Raw genomic sequence first — 12330 nt, forward strand, 5'->3', positions numbered from 1 at the left:
AATGCACTCAGGCTTTCAGTAAATTAAGAGACTTTATGACCCATGGGGCTATGCAAGCCATTTATGGTACTGAAATACTTGAGAGTGAAGCTTGATTTTTTTTTTTTTTTTTTTTTTTGTCTTAAGGTTTGTGCATTATGATTGAGAGCATGTGTAAGAATAGAGATTAGGATTTCAGAACATGTACTTGCTGGAGACTGCATTTCTGACTTATGGAAATTCCAGTCCTTATAAAAAAACTGATTAAATATTACACTCAAAAAGGAGCAAGATATAACTGATTCTACTCTGATGGTAGCAAGCAGAATTTAGCCTACTGAAGTCTGCCCCAGGTGTTTCCTAGCACATCATTCCCTGGGCTCAGAAATCCACCAGCATGAGCACCTACTGAGATGATTAAGTACATTGTGTCTTAAAAGGCCCAGTTAAAGTATAAGTGATGCTGTCCTCAGGAGAGTTCTGTACCCGAAAGAAACTTCATTCAGTAAGCTATATTGACTTAAAAAAATGGTTCTATTTTAGATTCAATCTGATAGACTGAACCTCTCTAGCTAGAGCAAAACACAAACTCCAGAGCAAAACTGCTACCCCCTAATCTAAGAAAATAATGGATTTTTCAGTATGAATGCCCAGGATCTAGAGCAAGTGGTTTGGCACCAGTTATTTCTTTGTTCCTCTCCAGTATGGTTCTTTCATTGTCATTATTTACTCTCTTTCAAGGAAGATGAGAGTCCTAGAAGCTGAAATTCTCAAAAAGCTAAGTAACATTTTCCGTAAGTCAGCATTGTCTACTCTTCACTGCCCAGTGGACTTTGGAACTAATTCTTTCAGATCCTTGAGTGGGCCCTTCTTAGTGATGCATATGTAAGGTGAAGAGTTCTATTTTGCTCTATAGTGCCCTTTCAGGATATTTCTCCAAATCTCTGGGGACAGGTGGGGAAATTTTTCTAAGGACCCAGGGACACTAAGGTGATTTGGGAACAAGAACTAAATATATGAGAGGACATCTTCTGTAGCCCATGTGGAAATACAAACCAGCAATCCCTGCAGGACAGCAGAGGATGAGAGTAGAAACTGAGGCAACTCCTGTCGTTTCAACTGCTGGAATTTGTAGATCTTCCTTCTTGGGCCCTGCCTTTAACAAAATTCAATATCTCTTTTTCAGTTTCTGTGTTGTGTTTAGTTGGAAGCCTTGAAAGAGGATTTTTTTTTTTTTTTTTTTTTTGGTAGACCAGCTTCCAGAAAGCTGTAAGGATTAAGACAGGCAGCAACTGTGCAGAAGCTGGAGAAACACTTTTATTACCAACCCACTACTCAATCCCACACTTTCAATATTACTGTTTATAAAGATACTCAGGAATCTTGTTAAAACACAGATTGTGATCCTTGAAGTGGGACCAGAGATTTTGCATCTCTGGCAAGCTTCCAGGTGACATCAATGCTACTAGTCCATGGACCCCACATTCATTCATTACATAGCAAGGCAGTACACTACTGTATGCTACAATTTTGGGCCTTAATGGTAACACTAACTTTAACAGAGCTTCCCTGGTAGCTCAGCTGGTAAAGAATCTGCCCACAATGCAGGAGGCCCCAGTTAGATCCCTGGGTCAGAAAGATCCCCTGGAGGAGGGCATGGCAACCCACTCCAGTATTCATCCCTGGAATATCCCCATGGACAGGGGAGCCTGGCGGGCTGCAGTCCATGGGGTCACAAAGAGCCGCACACATGAGTGACTAAGAACACCACAGGCACTCCTAGGGCTTCCCGGTGGTGCTAGTGGGAAAGAACCCGCCCGCTAACGCAGGAGAGGTGAGAGACCCAGGTTCCATCCTTGGGTGGGGAAGATCTCCTGGGGGAGGGTACAACAACCCACTGCAGCATTCTTTCCTGGAGAATCCCATGGACAGAGAAGCCTGGTGGGCTGAAGTCCGTCGGGTCACACAAAGTCAGACACGACTAAGGCGACTTAGCACACACACACACACGTCCCTGGTGCTGCCAGGCTTCCCTGGTGGCTCGCACGCTAAAGAATCTTCCTGAAATGCGGTAGACACGCGTTTGATCCCTGGGTTGGGAAGATCCCCCAGAGAAGAGGATGGCAACCACTCCAGTATTCCTGCCTGGTGAATTCCATGGACAGAGGAGCCTGGCGGGCTACAGTCCATGGGGTCTCAGAGTTGGACACGACTGAGTGACTGACACTAGCGCCTGGCACTACTCGGGGTACAGTTCAGGTTTACTTCCCTTAAACCTTAGAGTCATCCTACAGGTGGATTTGCTGATCCCCACTTTAACAGTAAGGAAACTGAGACAAAGACCTTTTAAATAACGTGTCCAAGGTTTGAGCATTTTCTGCAAATACAATGCAAATACAATGGGGATATTGTTTGCTTCTCTGACCAAATGATTGGATCAGTCTCTGTTGTTTCTCTCTGAACTCCAGGGACCTGCTCAGTATCTGCACATGGACCACTATGTAAGAGTTATGCCTGGCCAAACAGTATCAAAACTTTTCCAGATAGAATCACCTTAATAGCTGTACTTCAGAATTCTCATAATCACACTATTTAAATATGTCAAGCTCAACAATATATAGGAATTCCAAATGCTAAAATAACAAGTTCAGTCCTCTGCATATTCTACTCTGTTACACCTAAGTATTGTTTTTTCTCAACCAGAACACCATCTCTCACCATAAGCTAAATACACGATTTGTTTTCAATACCTGCTCTAAGTCCAGACTATTTTATCTTGTCAACACCATACAGATGTTACAATGAGCAAAGGGATATAAAATACTTGTGAAATGTTCTTTCTGTATTGTAATCTATATGAGATAGCAGTTCTAGCTAGTTATGGCTGAACTTTTTAAAATGAATTCCTCCTTTGCTCCTTTGCCTATCACCAAAAAGGAAACCCTCATACAATGTTGGTGTGAATGTAACTTGGCACAGCCACTGTGGAAAACAATGCGGGAGTTCCTTAAAAAGCAAGAAATAGAATTACTGTATGATTCAGCAATTTTAATCACAGGTAAAGTGTTAGTCCCTCAGCCGAGTCCGATTCTTTGCAACCCTATGGACTGAAGCCCACCAGGCTCCTCTATTCATGGGATTTCCCAGACAAGAATGCTGGAGTGGGTTGCCATTTCCTTCTCCAGGGGATATTCCCAATCCAGTGATCAAACCCAGGTCTCCTGCATTTCAGGCAGATTCTTTACCATCTGAGCCACGAGGGAAACCCCTCATCATGAGTATATATCCAGGAAAAAACTAAATAAAAGATACATGCTCCCCAATGTTCATAGCAGCACTACTTACAACAGTCAAGACATGGAAGCAACTCAAGTATCCACCAACAGATGGTTTGATTAAGACAATGTGGTGTGTGTGTGTGTGTGTGTGTGTGTGTATATATATATATATATATATATATATCTCCACATTATACATACATCATGTGGATAAATGTAGAGATATTATGCTAAGTGAAATAAGTCAGAGAAAGACAAACACTATGTGACATCACTCACATGTAGGATCTGAAAGATAAAAATGAATGTACATACAAAACAGAAACAGACTCACAGATATAAAAAACAAACTTGTGGTTACCAAAAGGGAGAGAGAAGGAAGAAGGGACCAACTGGGGGTATGGGATTAACAGATACAAACTACTAGATGCAAAACACATAAGTGACAAGAATATGCCATATACTACAGGAAATGAGAACCATTATCTTATAATAATTTATAATAGAATATAATCGGCAAAAATACTGAATCACTATCTATATATCTGAAAGTAACACAGTATGGCAAATCAACTACAGTTCAGTTAGGAAAAAAAAAATCTTGCCTATCTCTAGAGGCCATAAATACCTCATGGATAAAACTCCAAATACAACTGTCACATACTCAGTTCTCTCGAGGATGAATAGTCTTGCACCATCAGATCAATTCATCTACTGCTGGTTTGAGTTTCTTCATTATAAACAGTTTCTATTATTTATTCATCCCAAGAGTTTAATTTTTAGGTTAAATAGTTGAAAATTTCCTGAGTTAGAATACAAACTAGCAGTACAAATTCTGTGCTACAGTAATATGCTAAGTAATTTTGGGGCATCTTGGTCTTTTTCATAGCTTCATATGATTCAGTAGAGGCTTTTTTGCTTCTGTTTCATAACCAGTAGCTAACTGAGTACACCTTCATAAGAAACAGCCAAATGCTGTTCTAGAATAGCCATACCGTTTTACATTCCTAATGCATGAAGATCCAGTTTCTCTACATCTTCACTGGCATTTGCTATTATCACTTTTTAAAAATTTTAGCCATTCTGATAGGTGTGTTTTGATATCAAAGTGCATTTCTATAATGATTGATGACACGAAGCATCTTCTTATGCATTATTGTATTTATGTAGGGGCTTCCCAGGTGGTGCTAATGTGAAGAATCTGCCTGCCAGTGCAGGAGACACAGGAGACACGGGTTTGATCCCTGGGTCAGGAAGATCGCCTGGAGAAGGAAATGGCAACCCACTTCAGTATTCTTGCTTAGGAAACCCCATAGACAGAGGAGTCTGGCAGGCTATGGGGCCCATGGGGTCTTGAAGAGTTGGACATGACTGAGCACAAGCACAATGTATTTATACAGACAAACTCCTCAAGATGCCCCATAGGAGGAATTTACATCATGGCAGATGCCTTTCAATTGAACTTGCATTGTCTTAAGGAAATGTTGGTAGGCATAATCCTGGACTGTTACATTATTGGTAAAATAGGATTAGGGGTGTTTGCCAGTCATTGTGTGTAACACATGTCTTTGGGAAATTCTGAGTTTCAAACACCATCTTGCAAATTAATATAGCTGACTCTTGAACGGTGCAGTGGTTAGAGCTGCCGACATTCCTGTGCAATCAAAACTCAAAGTAAAACTTAACAGTCAGTCTTTGTATCTGTGCTCCTACATCAGGGGCTACAATCAAATGCAGATTTTGTGCTTCTCTGGTACATATTTAAGGAAAAAAGTCTGCATATAAGTGAATCTGCACAGTTCAAATTTGTGGGTCAAGTGTCCTTGGGAAAAAGCCTTAACTTTATTTACAATTTTTTTTTTTTTTTTTTTGCTATTCTTTAATCATTTCTTTAAAAATTTTTAGGCAGTTCACTTTGTTCCCGTATTAGGAATTGTCTACATACTATTTTTTTTTTCTGCTCAGTTTTAAGGAATTTTGCTTATTTATTTGTTCAGTCATTCAGTGAATATATAGTACCAGCTAATGTGCTGAGCACAATGCTAAGATCCACAGACAAAATGCCTAGTAAGGCAAAAAAATTTCTTCCCTCAAAGAGTTTACAGTCAGCAAAGATTTTAAAACAGACAAAGGTATTAATTTCATATCATGTTCTGTAATTGGTATTTGTCATTTTCAAGTTTAATTTAGTTTAATTTTATTCATGTTAAGTCTGTGACCAGCTGAAAGCCTCGAACTGAGCTCTCACAGGGCTCATGACGCCTTCCTGTTTCCTTCCATCCTCTTCCCTGTGGCAGTGAACCACAGAGAAGGGAAGGCCACAGGGCTCCTCTCTTTTGCCGTCACATTTGCCTTCCTTCCTACCTCTGGCCGGTTGCCAGATATAATAAACAGGAGAGGAATCTTCCTCATGCTGCCCCCTTCAAAGCTCATCACAATAGGACTCTGTCAAAGGCTAGACCTCCAAAAGCTATTGAAAGCAATGGGAGAGGCTACTCCTGAAATATAATTTAAAAAAAAAAAAAAATAGAAACAGCCAATTCACTTTGTAAACTGAGCTGTTAAGAAAAGCACTTTTCACCATAAAGATCGCTTGCTATATCTTGCGTTGTGTGGTAAGATACAGAATAGATTTAGTTCCCCTTTAATCCACTTAATGAACTTTTGTTGTGTATGTGTGCTCATGTTATGTTATGCATAACTGTTCAAGGTATTGAAGATGTAAAGCCAATCACACACTATCCCTTTCCTCTAAAGCTCACCTTCAGGTGGGCAATGGAAATGGAAATGGAAAATTCATGTAAAATGTCCCACGTGCTTCTAAGTTGTCCCCATGATGACTCTGAGATAACTCTGAAAATAATTCTGCAGCTGGTGACAGAGTGAGAGATTGGTGACAAGAGATTTTTGTTCGGCCAAATAATAAGTTCGGCCAAATAATAAGCTATAAGTATTTAGCATATGGGTCAAAATTAAAGTACAGCTCTATTTATGATGTTCCCTTTCACAGTATTTTGTTTTTGTTTGCTTTGTTCTAGTAAATTCCCTCCAATTTACTTCCATTTGCCTGAAATTGCAGGTTCTACTCTTAATAAGTTAATTTTCAAAATGTTGCAAATCAGTTATACCCTTTAAGAGACATTTGAGACACACGTTTACATCTAGGCATTTCCCCATTATCTCTAACTTTTATTTGTATCTTTAAGCCAGTTCTACATTTAAAGCAAATATTTCCTTAAATCCAATGGCAACTTGATTTTGTTCTGTTTTTATTAACCTTTTGCATAGAACCTTGTCAAAAACTTTGTACAAGTCTAAATAAATTAGGCACACTGATTTCTGTAGTCCAAATGCATCCTTACCCTCTCAAAGAACTTTGGTTGGGACATATTGGCAAGGATTTTGCTTCATTACATAGTGTGTTCCATCACTGGCCTGTCTCTTTTCTATTCTTAGATTGGAGGGAAAAAAAAGCCCTAAGGCTTTTCTTGGTCTGTTTGTATCTTTCTTAATGCTACATTATTTTAATGAGATAAAATCAAAAGCATAAGCATTTTTAACATCTCAATTTCTTACAGTGAAGCAAGTAATGAAATTTTGATAACTGTTTGAAGTTACTATCTTCTTTCCAAAATATGTTAATCCAACTATAAAAAAATGCCAAATCTTAGACGTGCATGTGTGTATCCAGGATTTTGCATTTGCAAATCAACATGAAGATTATCTGAAGGCAAGCCTAGGTATATAATTTAATATAACATTATACCCTAGATTGCAATCTAAAATAGTGGCATGGATAAGTTATTTAAGGTATATAATCTTAAATTTTAAAATAAAATTAGTTTAGTTTTATCATCCTTGTGTCAATGATGTTTCTTTTCATATAAGAATGCCTGAGAACTACATATGTAAACAGAGATTCTGTTGCTGTTTTTCACTTAAAAAAATTCACATTTGTGTATATAACTGATTATTTTTCTTTTACTATTTTTAATGCTGTATTTTATTCTAGTAGGAAAAGGGCACGCCTTGGATTTTTTTGTTGTTGTTGCAATGTGTTTGTTATTACTCATGAAGAGTTTTATATCTTTCTCACTGGCTATATTCTGCTTTCTGAGCATAAGTAAATTTATGAAAATATTATATGTTCAACCGCTTGTATTTCCTTTAATAAGACATCCTTTCTTATCTATGTTCGTTGGTGTTTATCTGAAGTCACATCTCATTATGTAAAAGAGGGAAGTATTTGGCTTATTTTTATAAAATTGTTTGACACTTAGAGGATTAGAGAAAATTTGATTTATGATCTGTAACATGAACCCAAAGTTCAGAAATGAACAATATTCTGAGATCTAAATTCAACTACCGATACAAGAATTCAGTTGATTTCCTTTGGTAATTTGAAATTCCTGTTCATCAAAAACAATCTGAAACTATTATTGTTTGTGTGACTTATAGATTATGACATCAACATTTTGAAGGTAAATAATACATGATATCTTCTGATAAATATGTATCAAATGCCTATTAGACCCATTTCCATGATGTTTTAATTATTAGCTTCATATTTTGCTTATGAAAATAAAAGAATAGTATTTCCAACACAAAGAAATTAATAAAGATTCACAGACTTTAAAAATGTATTTTCTGAAGAAAGAGATGGATGAAATACACTGAATATTTTCTTTAAAACAAATATTAAAATATCTGATGCCAAAAACCTGATAGCAAAGACTATGTATCTTCTTAATTGATATGTTTATGATGATGGAATAATTATATTTGGAAAGAATTCCAAGAGTAAATTATAAAATACTAATAGGAGGCACTTAAATGATAGTGTTATTAGGTTTCTCCCTAAGAGTATGCATTTTTATCCTCACTAAATCATGTTTGAAAATGCAACAGAGCTTAAGTTTTGCTTATTTTCCCTAAACAATATGCTAATATGATTCCATTAAAAAGAGAGTTAAGGGAACATTAGTGCAAAAGTAAGATGACAGAAGGTAAGTATGAAGCATCCATAGTACTAATGACATAACCCCAAGCACCCTTCCCAACTTTCTGTAATTTTCAAGAAAAACAACTGAAGTGTTTTCTATTTTGCTACCTTTTGGTGATGATCTATTTACACCATTCAGAATGAAAGTATAATACATTTCTTTCTCTTAAAAATGTATTCATTCCATCTTTAGTCAACAACAACAAAAAATAGTACAAATAATGAGATAACTAGTACTTTTTATTTACTTTGTGACAAGTTTAAAAAGGTGAACTAACATTTCAAGATTAAATATTGGACTAAAATAAAACCAAAGCAGTCAGATTCCAGGGATAATATTCATAATCTCATTAAATTCACTAGAGAGATAAAGATTAACAGATTACTAAGAAACTATTTCTTCCTTGAGGGATTCCAGGGGGATAAGAGAGATAGACAGGAAAGTGAATAATTGCAACAGCCTTGTAAATGGTAGAATAGAGGTGGTTTCAGGCTCTAGGGAAGGCAGGAAAAAGCATCACATGCCTGGGAAAATAACATCTGGATAAATCAGATGGATAGTTTACCAGCAAGATTCGGGAGGGAGAGAAGGTCATTCTAGAAACAGCTAAAAGCACATCCAGAGCTAAAAAGTAGGAAACATAGATGATATGTATTTAGGGAACATGTTCTGGCTGGAGTAAACATTTTTGCAGATAGGAAGAGGGAGGAGTTTGATGGGGTAGACAGAAGTCCTGTGAACATTCTTAATAGGGCTGAATTTTGCCAACTGAAAAAGTTAAAGAAAAGAATGAAATAGCCAAACTTACATTTTAGGGGGAAATTTTTTGACAGAGGACAGATGGTTTGGAAACAAAGTGAGTTATTTTAGCAGTGGAAGCAAGATAAAATGAAAGTCTAACCAGAGCAATGCAATTATAATGGGCAGGAGAAAGAGATTTGGAAAGCAGAGTCAACCAAGTTTATGATGGGAAAGGAGGTGATGACAATTAAAGAATCAACAGGATAAGTTCCAGGCTTGAGTGAATAGGTGGATGGTGGCATCAATAACAAAGATAGAAAACACAGAAGGAGGTACAAGTCTGGGGAGTCACTAACAACTCAACGCAAGGACATGTTGACTTGAAAGTATCTGTGGAATAATCTAGTATCAGTGAGAAATTGAATGTTGAGGAATGTGACTTTAAGGAAATTTGAGCAGCCCAGTTTTTCCCAGTAAGAAAATGTACATGTAAAATCAATTTATAAAGAGGAGTTGTTTGTAAGCAGAAAATCAAACAGATCTAAATAAGGCCACTAGGGTGGGTCCTAATTTAACTTAATGGTGTCCTTCTAAGAAGAGAACATTTGGAAACACAGAGAGATGTCAAGGATGAGTATGCACAGAGGAAGGCCATGTGAGGACACAGGGAGAAGGCAGCCTCCTGCAAGCGAAGTAAGAAAAGGGGCCTCAGGAGAAACTAAACCTGCTAATATCTGAATCGTGAGCTTTCAGTCTCCAAAACTGTGAGGAATAAGTTTCTGTTGTTAAAGTCACTCAATTTGTAGTACTTTGTTATAACAGCTCTAGGAAACTAGTACAGACATTACTCTATCTTTATGCTCCATCTCCATGATAAAGAAATGCTTGCAGGAAAACCAACCCTTTTTCAGGCGTGCTGAAAACTCATGATAACCTCATGTCCTTGGGTTTCATTTTTCTTAACTCCATTCTGTCCACCCTATCATTTCTACAGTGAATAGAAACTAAAATTTAGCTTTCTTAGCCACATTTACATTTTTATATATCTTCCTAAAGACGGCACCCAAGATGCTTCTGCTGAACTGCAGTGTTTGTAAAATGGCCAAGGCTCCTATTTTATCTGAGCATGTATTATGTCACCACCTGATGAATCTCACTCCTGTCTCATAACTTCCTTGTCACAAGATAACTGTATCATCACAGAGTTCCATGCAGTTGCCCAAGTGACCACCCAATTTCCATCTGTAGCCCTACAATGAGCTGGAGCCCTGATCTCCACTCAGAAAAAACAGCATTGTCCAAGTCATCAGTGAGAAGATGTTAGAGGAATAGTTTAAAGGACTGAAATACATGTACCCAAAACTATTACTTTTCAGTTTCTGTAGATTCAAACCTCGCATCAGGTGATATCATTTAAATATGAAAAGGCAAACAAGCTTAAAAAAAACTTTTTCCAATAGGTCATATTTATTAATTTAATAGCCTGTTTGTCACTTTGAAGAAAACTCTATCCTTATTTTATGGTTTTAATCAGATATTACTAAACAAATCATTAATATATATTCAATAAGTAAATACTCATTAACCACCTAGTCTGAGTCTGCGACTGTACTAGAATTGCATCTGGGGTTACAAGCAAACATGCCCTCCATCGCTTGAACCCTTACTGGCTATCTGTGCTAAAAGAAAAGGGAATTCATTAAAAGGTTTTATGAAGATACTTGGCTTTATTTACCTTAATTCCATTTATTACCCTGGCCTACTTACAGCATCTTTAATGTAACTTCAAACATAAAATGCAGAAAAAGTAGCTATTGGAAGGTAAAATAGTGCTCTTAGAGTTTATGCTGCTTGGGAGAATGCTGGTGATTATAACTGAAATAGCTATTTTATACTGTAGCTTTTATCACTGCGTGTGTGCATGCTAAGTCACTTCAGTTGTCTCAGACTTTTTGCCACCCTATGGACGGTAGCCCCCAGGCTCCTCTGTCCATGGGATTCCCCAGGCAAGAAGACTGGAGCAGGTTGCCATGCTCTCTACAGGAGATCTTCCCAACCCAGGATCGAACCTGTGTCCCTTATGTCTCCTGCATTGGCAGGGGTGTTCTTTACCAGTAGCTCCACCTGGGAAGCCCAGCTTTCATCACTAGAGATTCAAAATATCAGTATTGGGAAAGTGTATCTCTGGTGTTACCAGCTAAACTGTGTTCATAGTTTAAAGGTCTAACCCCAGTACCTCAGACTGTGACTGTATCTAAAGAAAAGGGCTTCAAAACGGTCATTAAGTTAAAATGGGGATCATTAGAGTGGGCCCTAATCTAGTCTTCTTATAAGAAGAAGAAATTTGGACACACAGAGACATCTTTTGAGCACAAAGGGACAACCACGTGAAGAGAGAGCAAGAGGGCAGTCACCTGCAAGTCAAGAAGAGAAGCCTCGAAGGAAATCAGTCCTGCCAGCACCTTGATTTTGGACTCTCAGCCTCCAGAACTGTGAAAAGATCAATTTCTTTTCTTTAACCAGCCACTCTATGGTAGTGTGTTGTGGCAGCCAGAGCTGACTAAGACAACACATACCTGAAGGAAGGGCAAGGCAAGATCCAGAAAATGCAAACCAGTTTCATTGTTTGGCCATCAGGTAATTAATTTGAGCCCTGCCATCTGTAAGAGATTCAGATAATTCAAACCAATCCGTGGATTTTTTTCACACTGTTAAATACAAATGAGCATAGCACACTTTCTTATAATTATGTCCTGCTATTTAAACAATAGCAACTTGTAAAGAGTATAAAAATGTTTTTACTAGATGCCCTTATCAGTTCAAAATCTGTTACATTGAATGTATCACTTCCTGTTACTGTGGCCATTCATTTCATTACTTAATAAAGGTTTACTCAGCCATCTTCCCTTCAGTCTTCTCAATGAACCACAGTCTTTTTTGGCACATATGCAGAACAGATTAAACTTTCTTGAATTAATAAAATTAAGTCTGTCAGATTTAGGCCAGTTGAGTATTAAATTCAAACTAGACCAAATACTGGCTGAGCATAGTTGCAGCTTGTATGGATCAGATTTGGCATAAAATTCAGTTTGTGATGTAATGTAAGTTGTCAAAGTGATACTGCTTCAATTTTGTGCAGTTTATTTTTAAAAGCGATATATATCATACAGAAAAATTAAGCTTAACTTAATGTGAAAATAACTACTTAGAAGAACAATAGAATGAGAATGTAAATTGAGCATCCATTAACAAGTGGCATCTGGTTCTGCATAATAACCCAGGATTTCATTGTTTCCATTTGGATCAAACAGAAAAAGAGGGAAGGTTGA

This window comes from Muntiacus reevesi, chromosome 12, assembly GCF_963930625.1.
Source record: "Muntiacus reevesi chromosome 12, mMunRee1.1, whole genome shotgun sequence".
In the NCBI taxonomy this organism is placed as follows: Eukaryota; Metazoa; Chordata; class Mammalia; order Artiodactyla; family Cervidae; genus Muntiacus; species Muntiacus reevesi.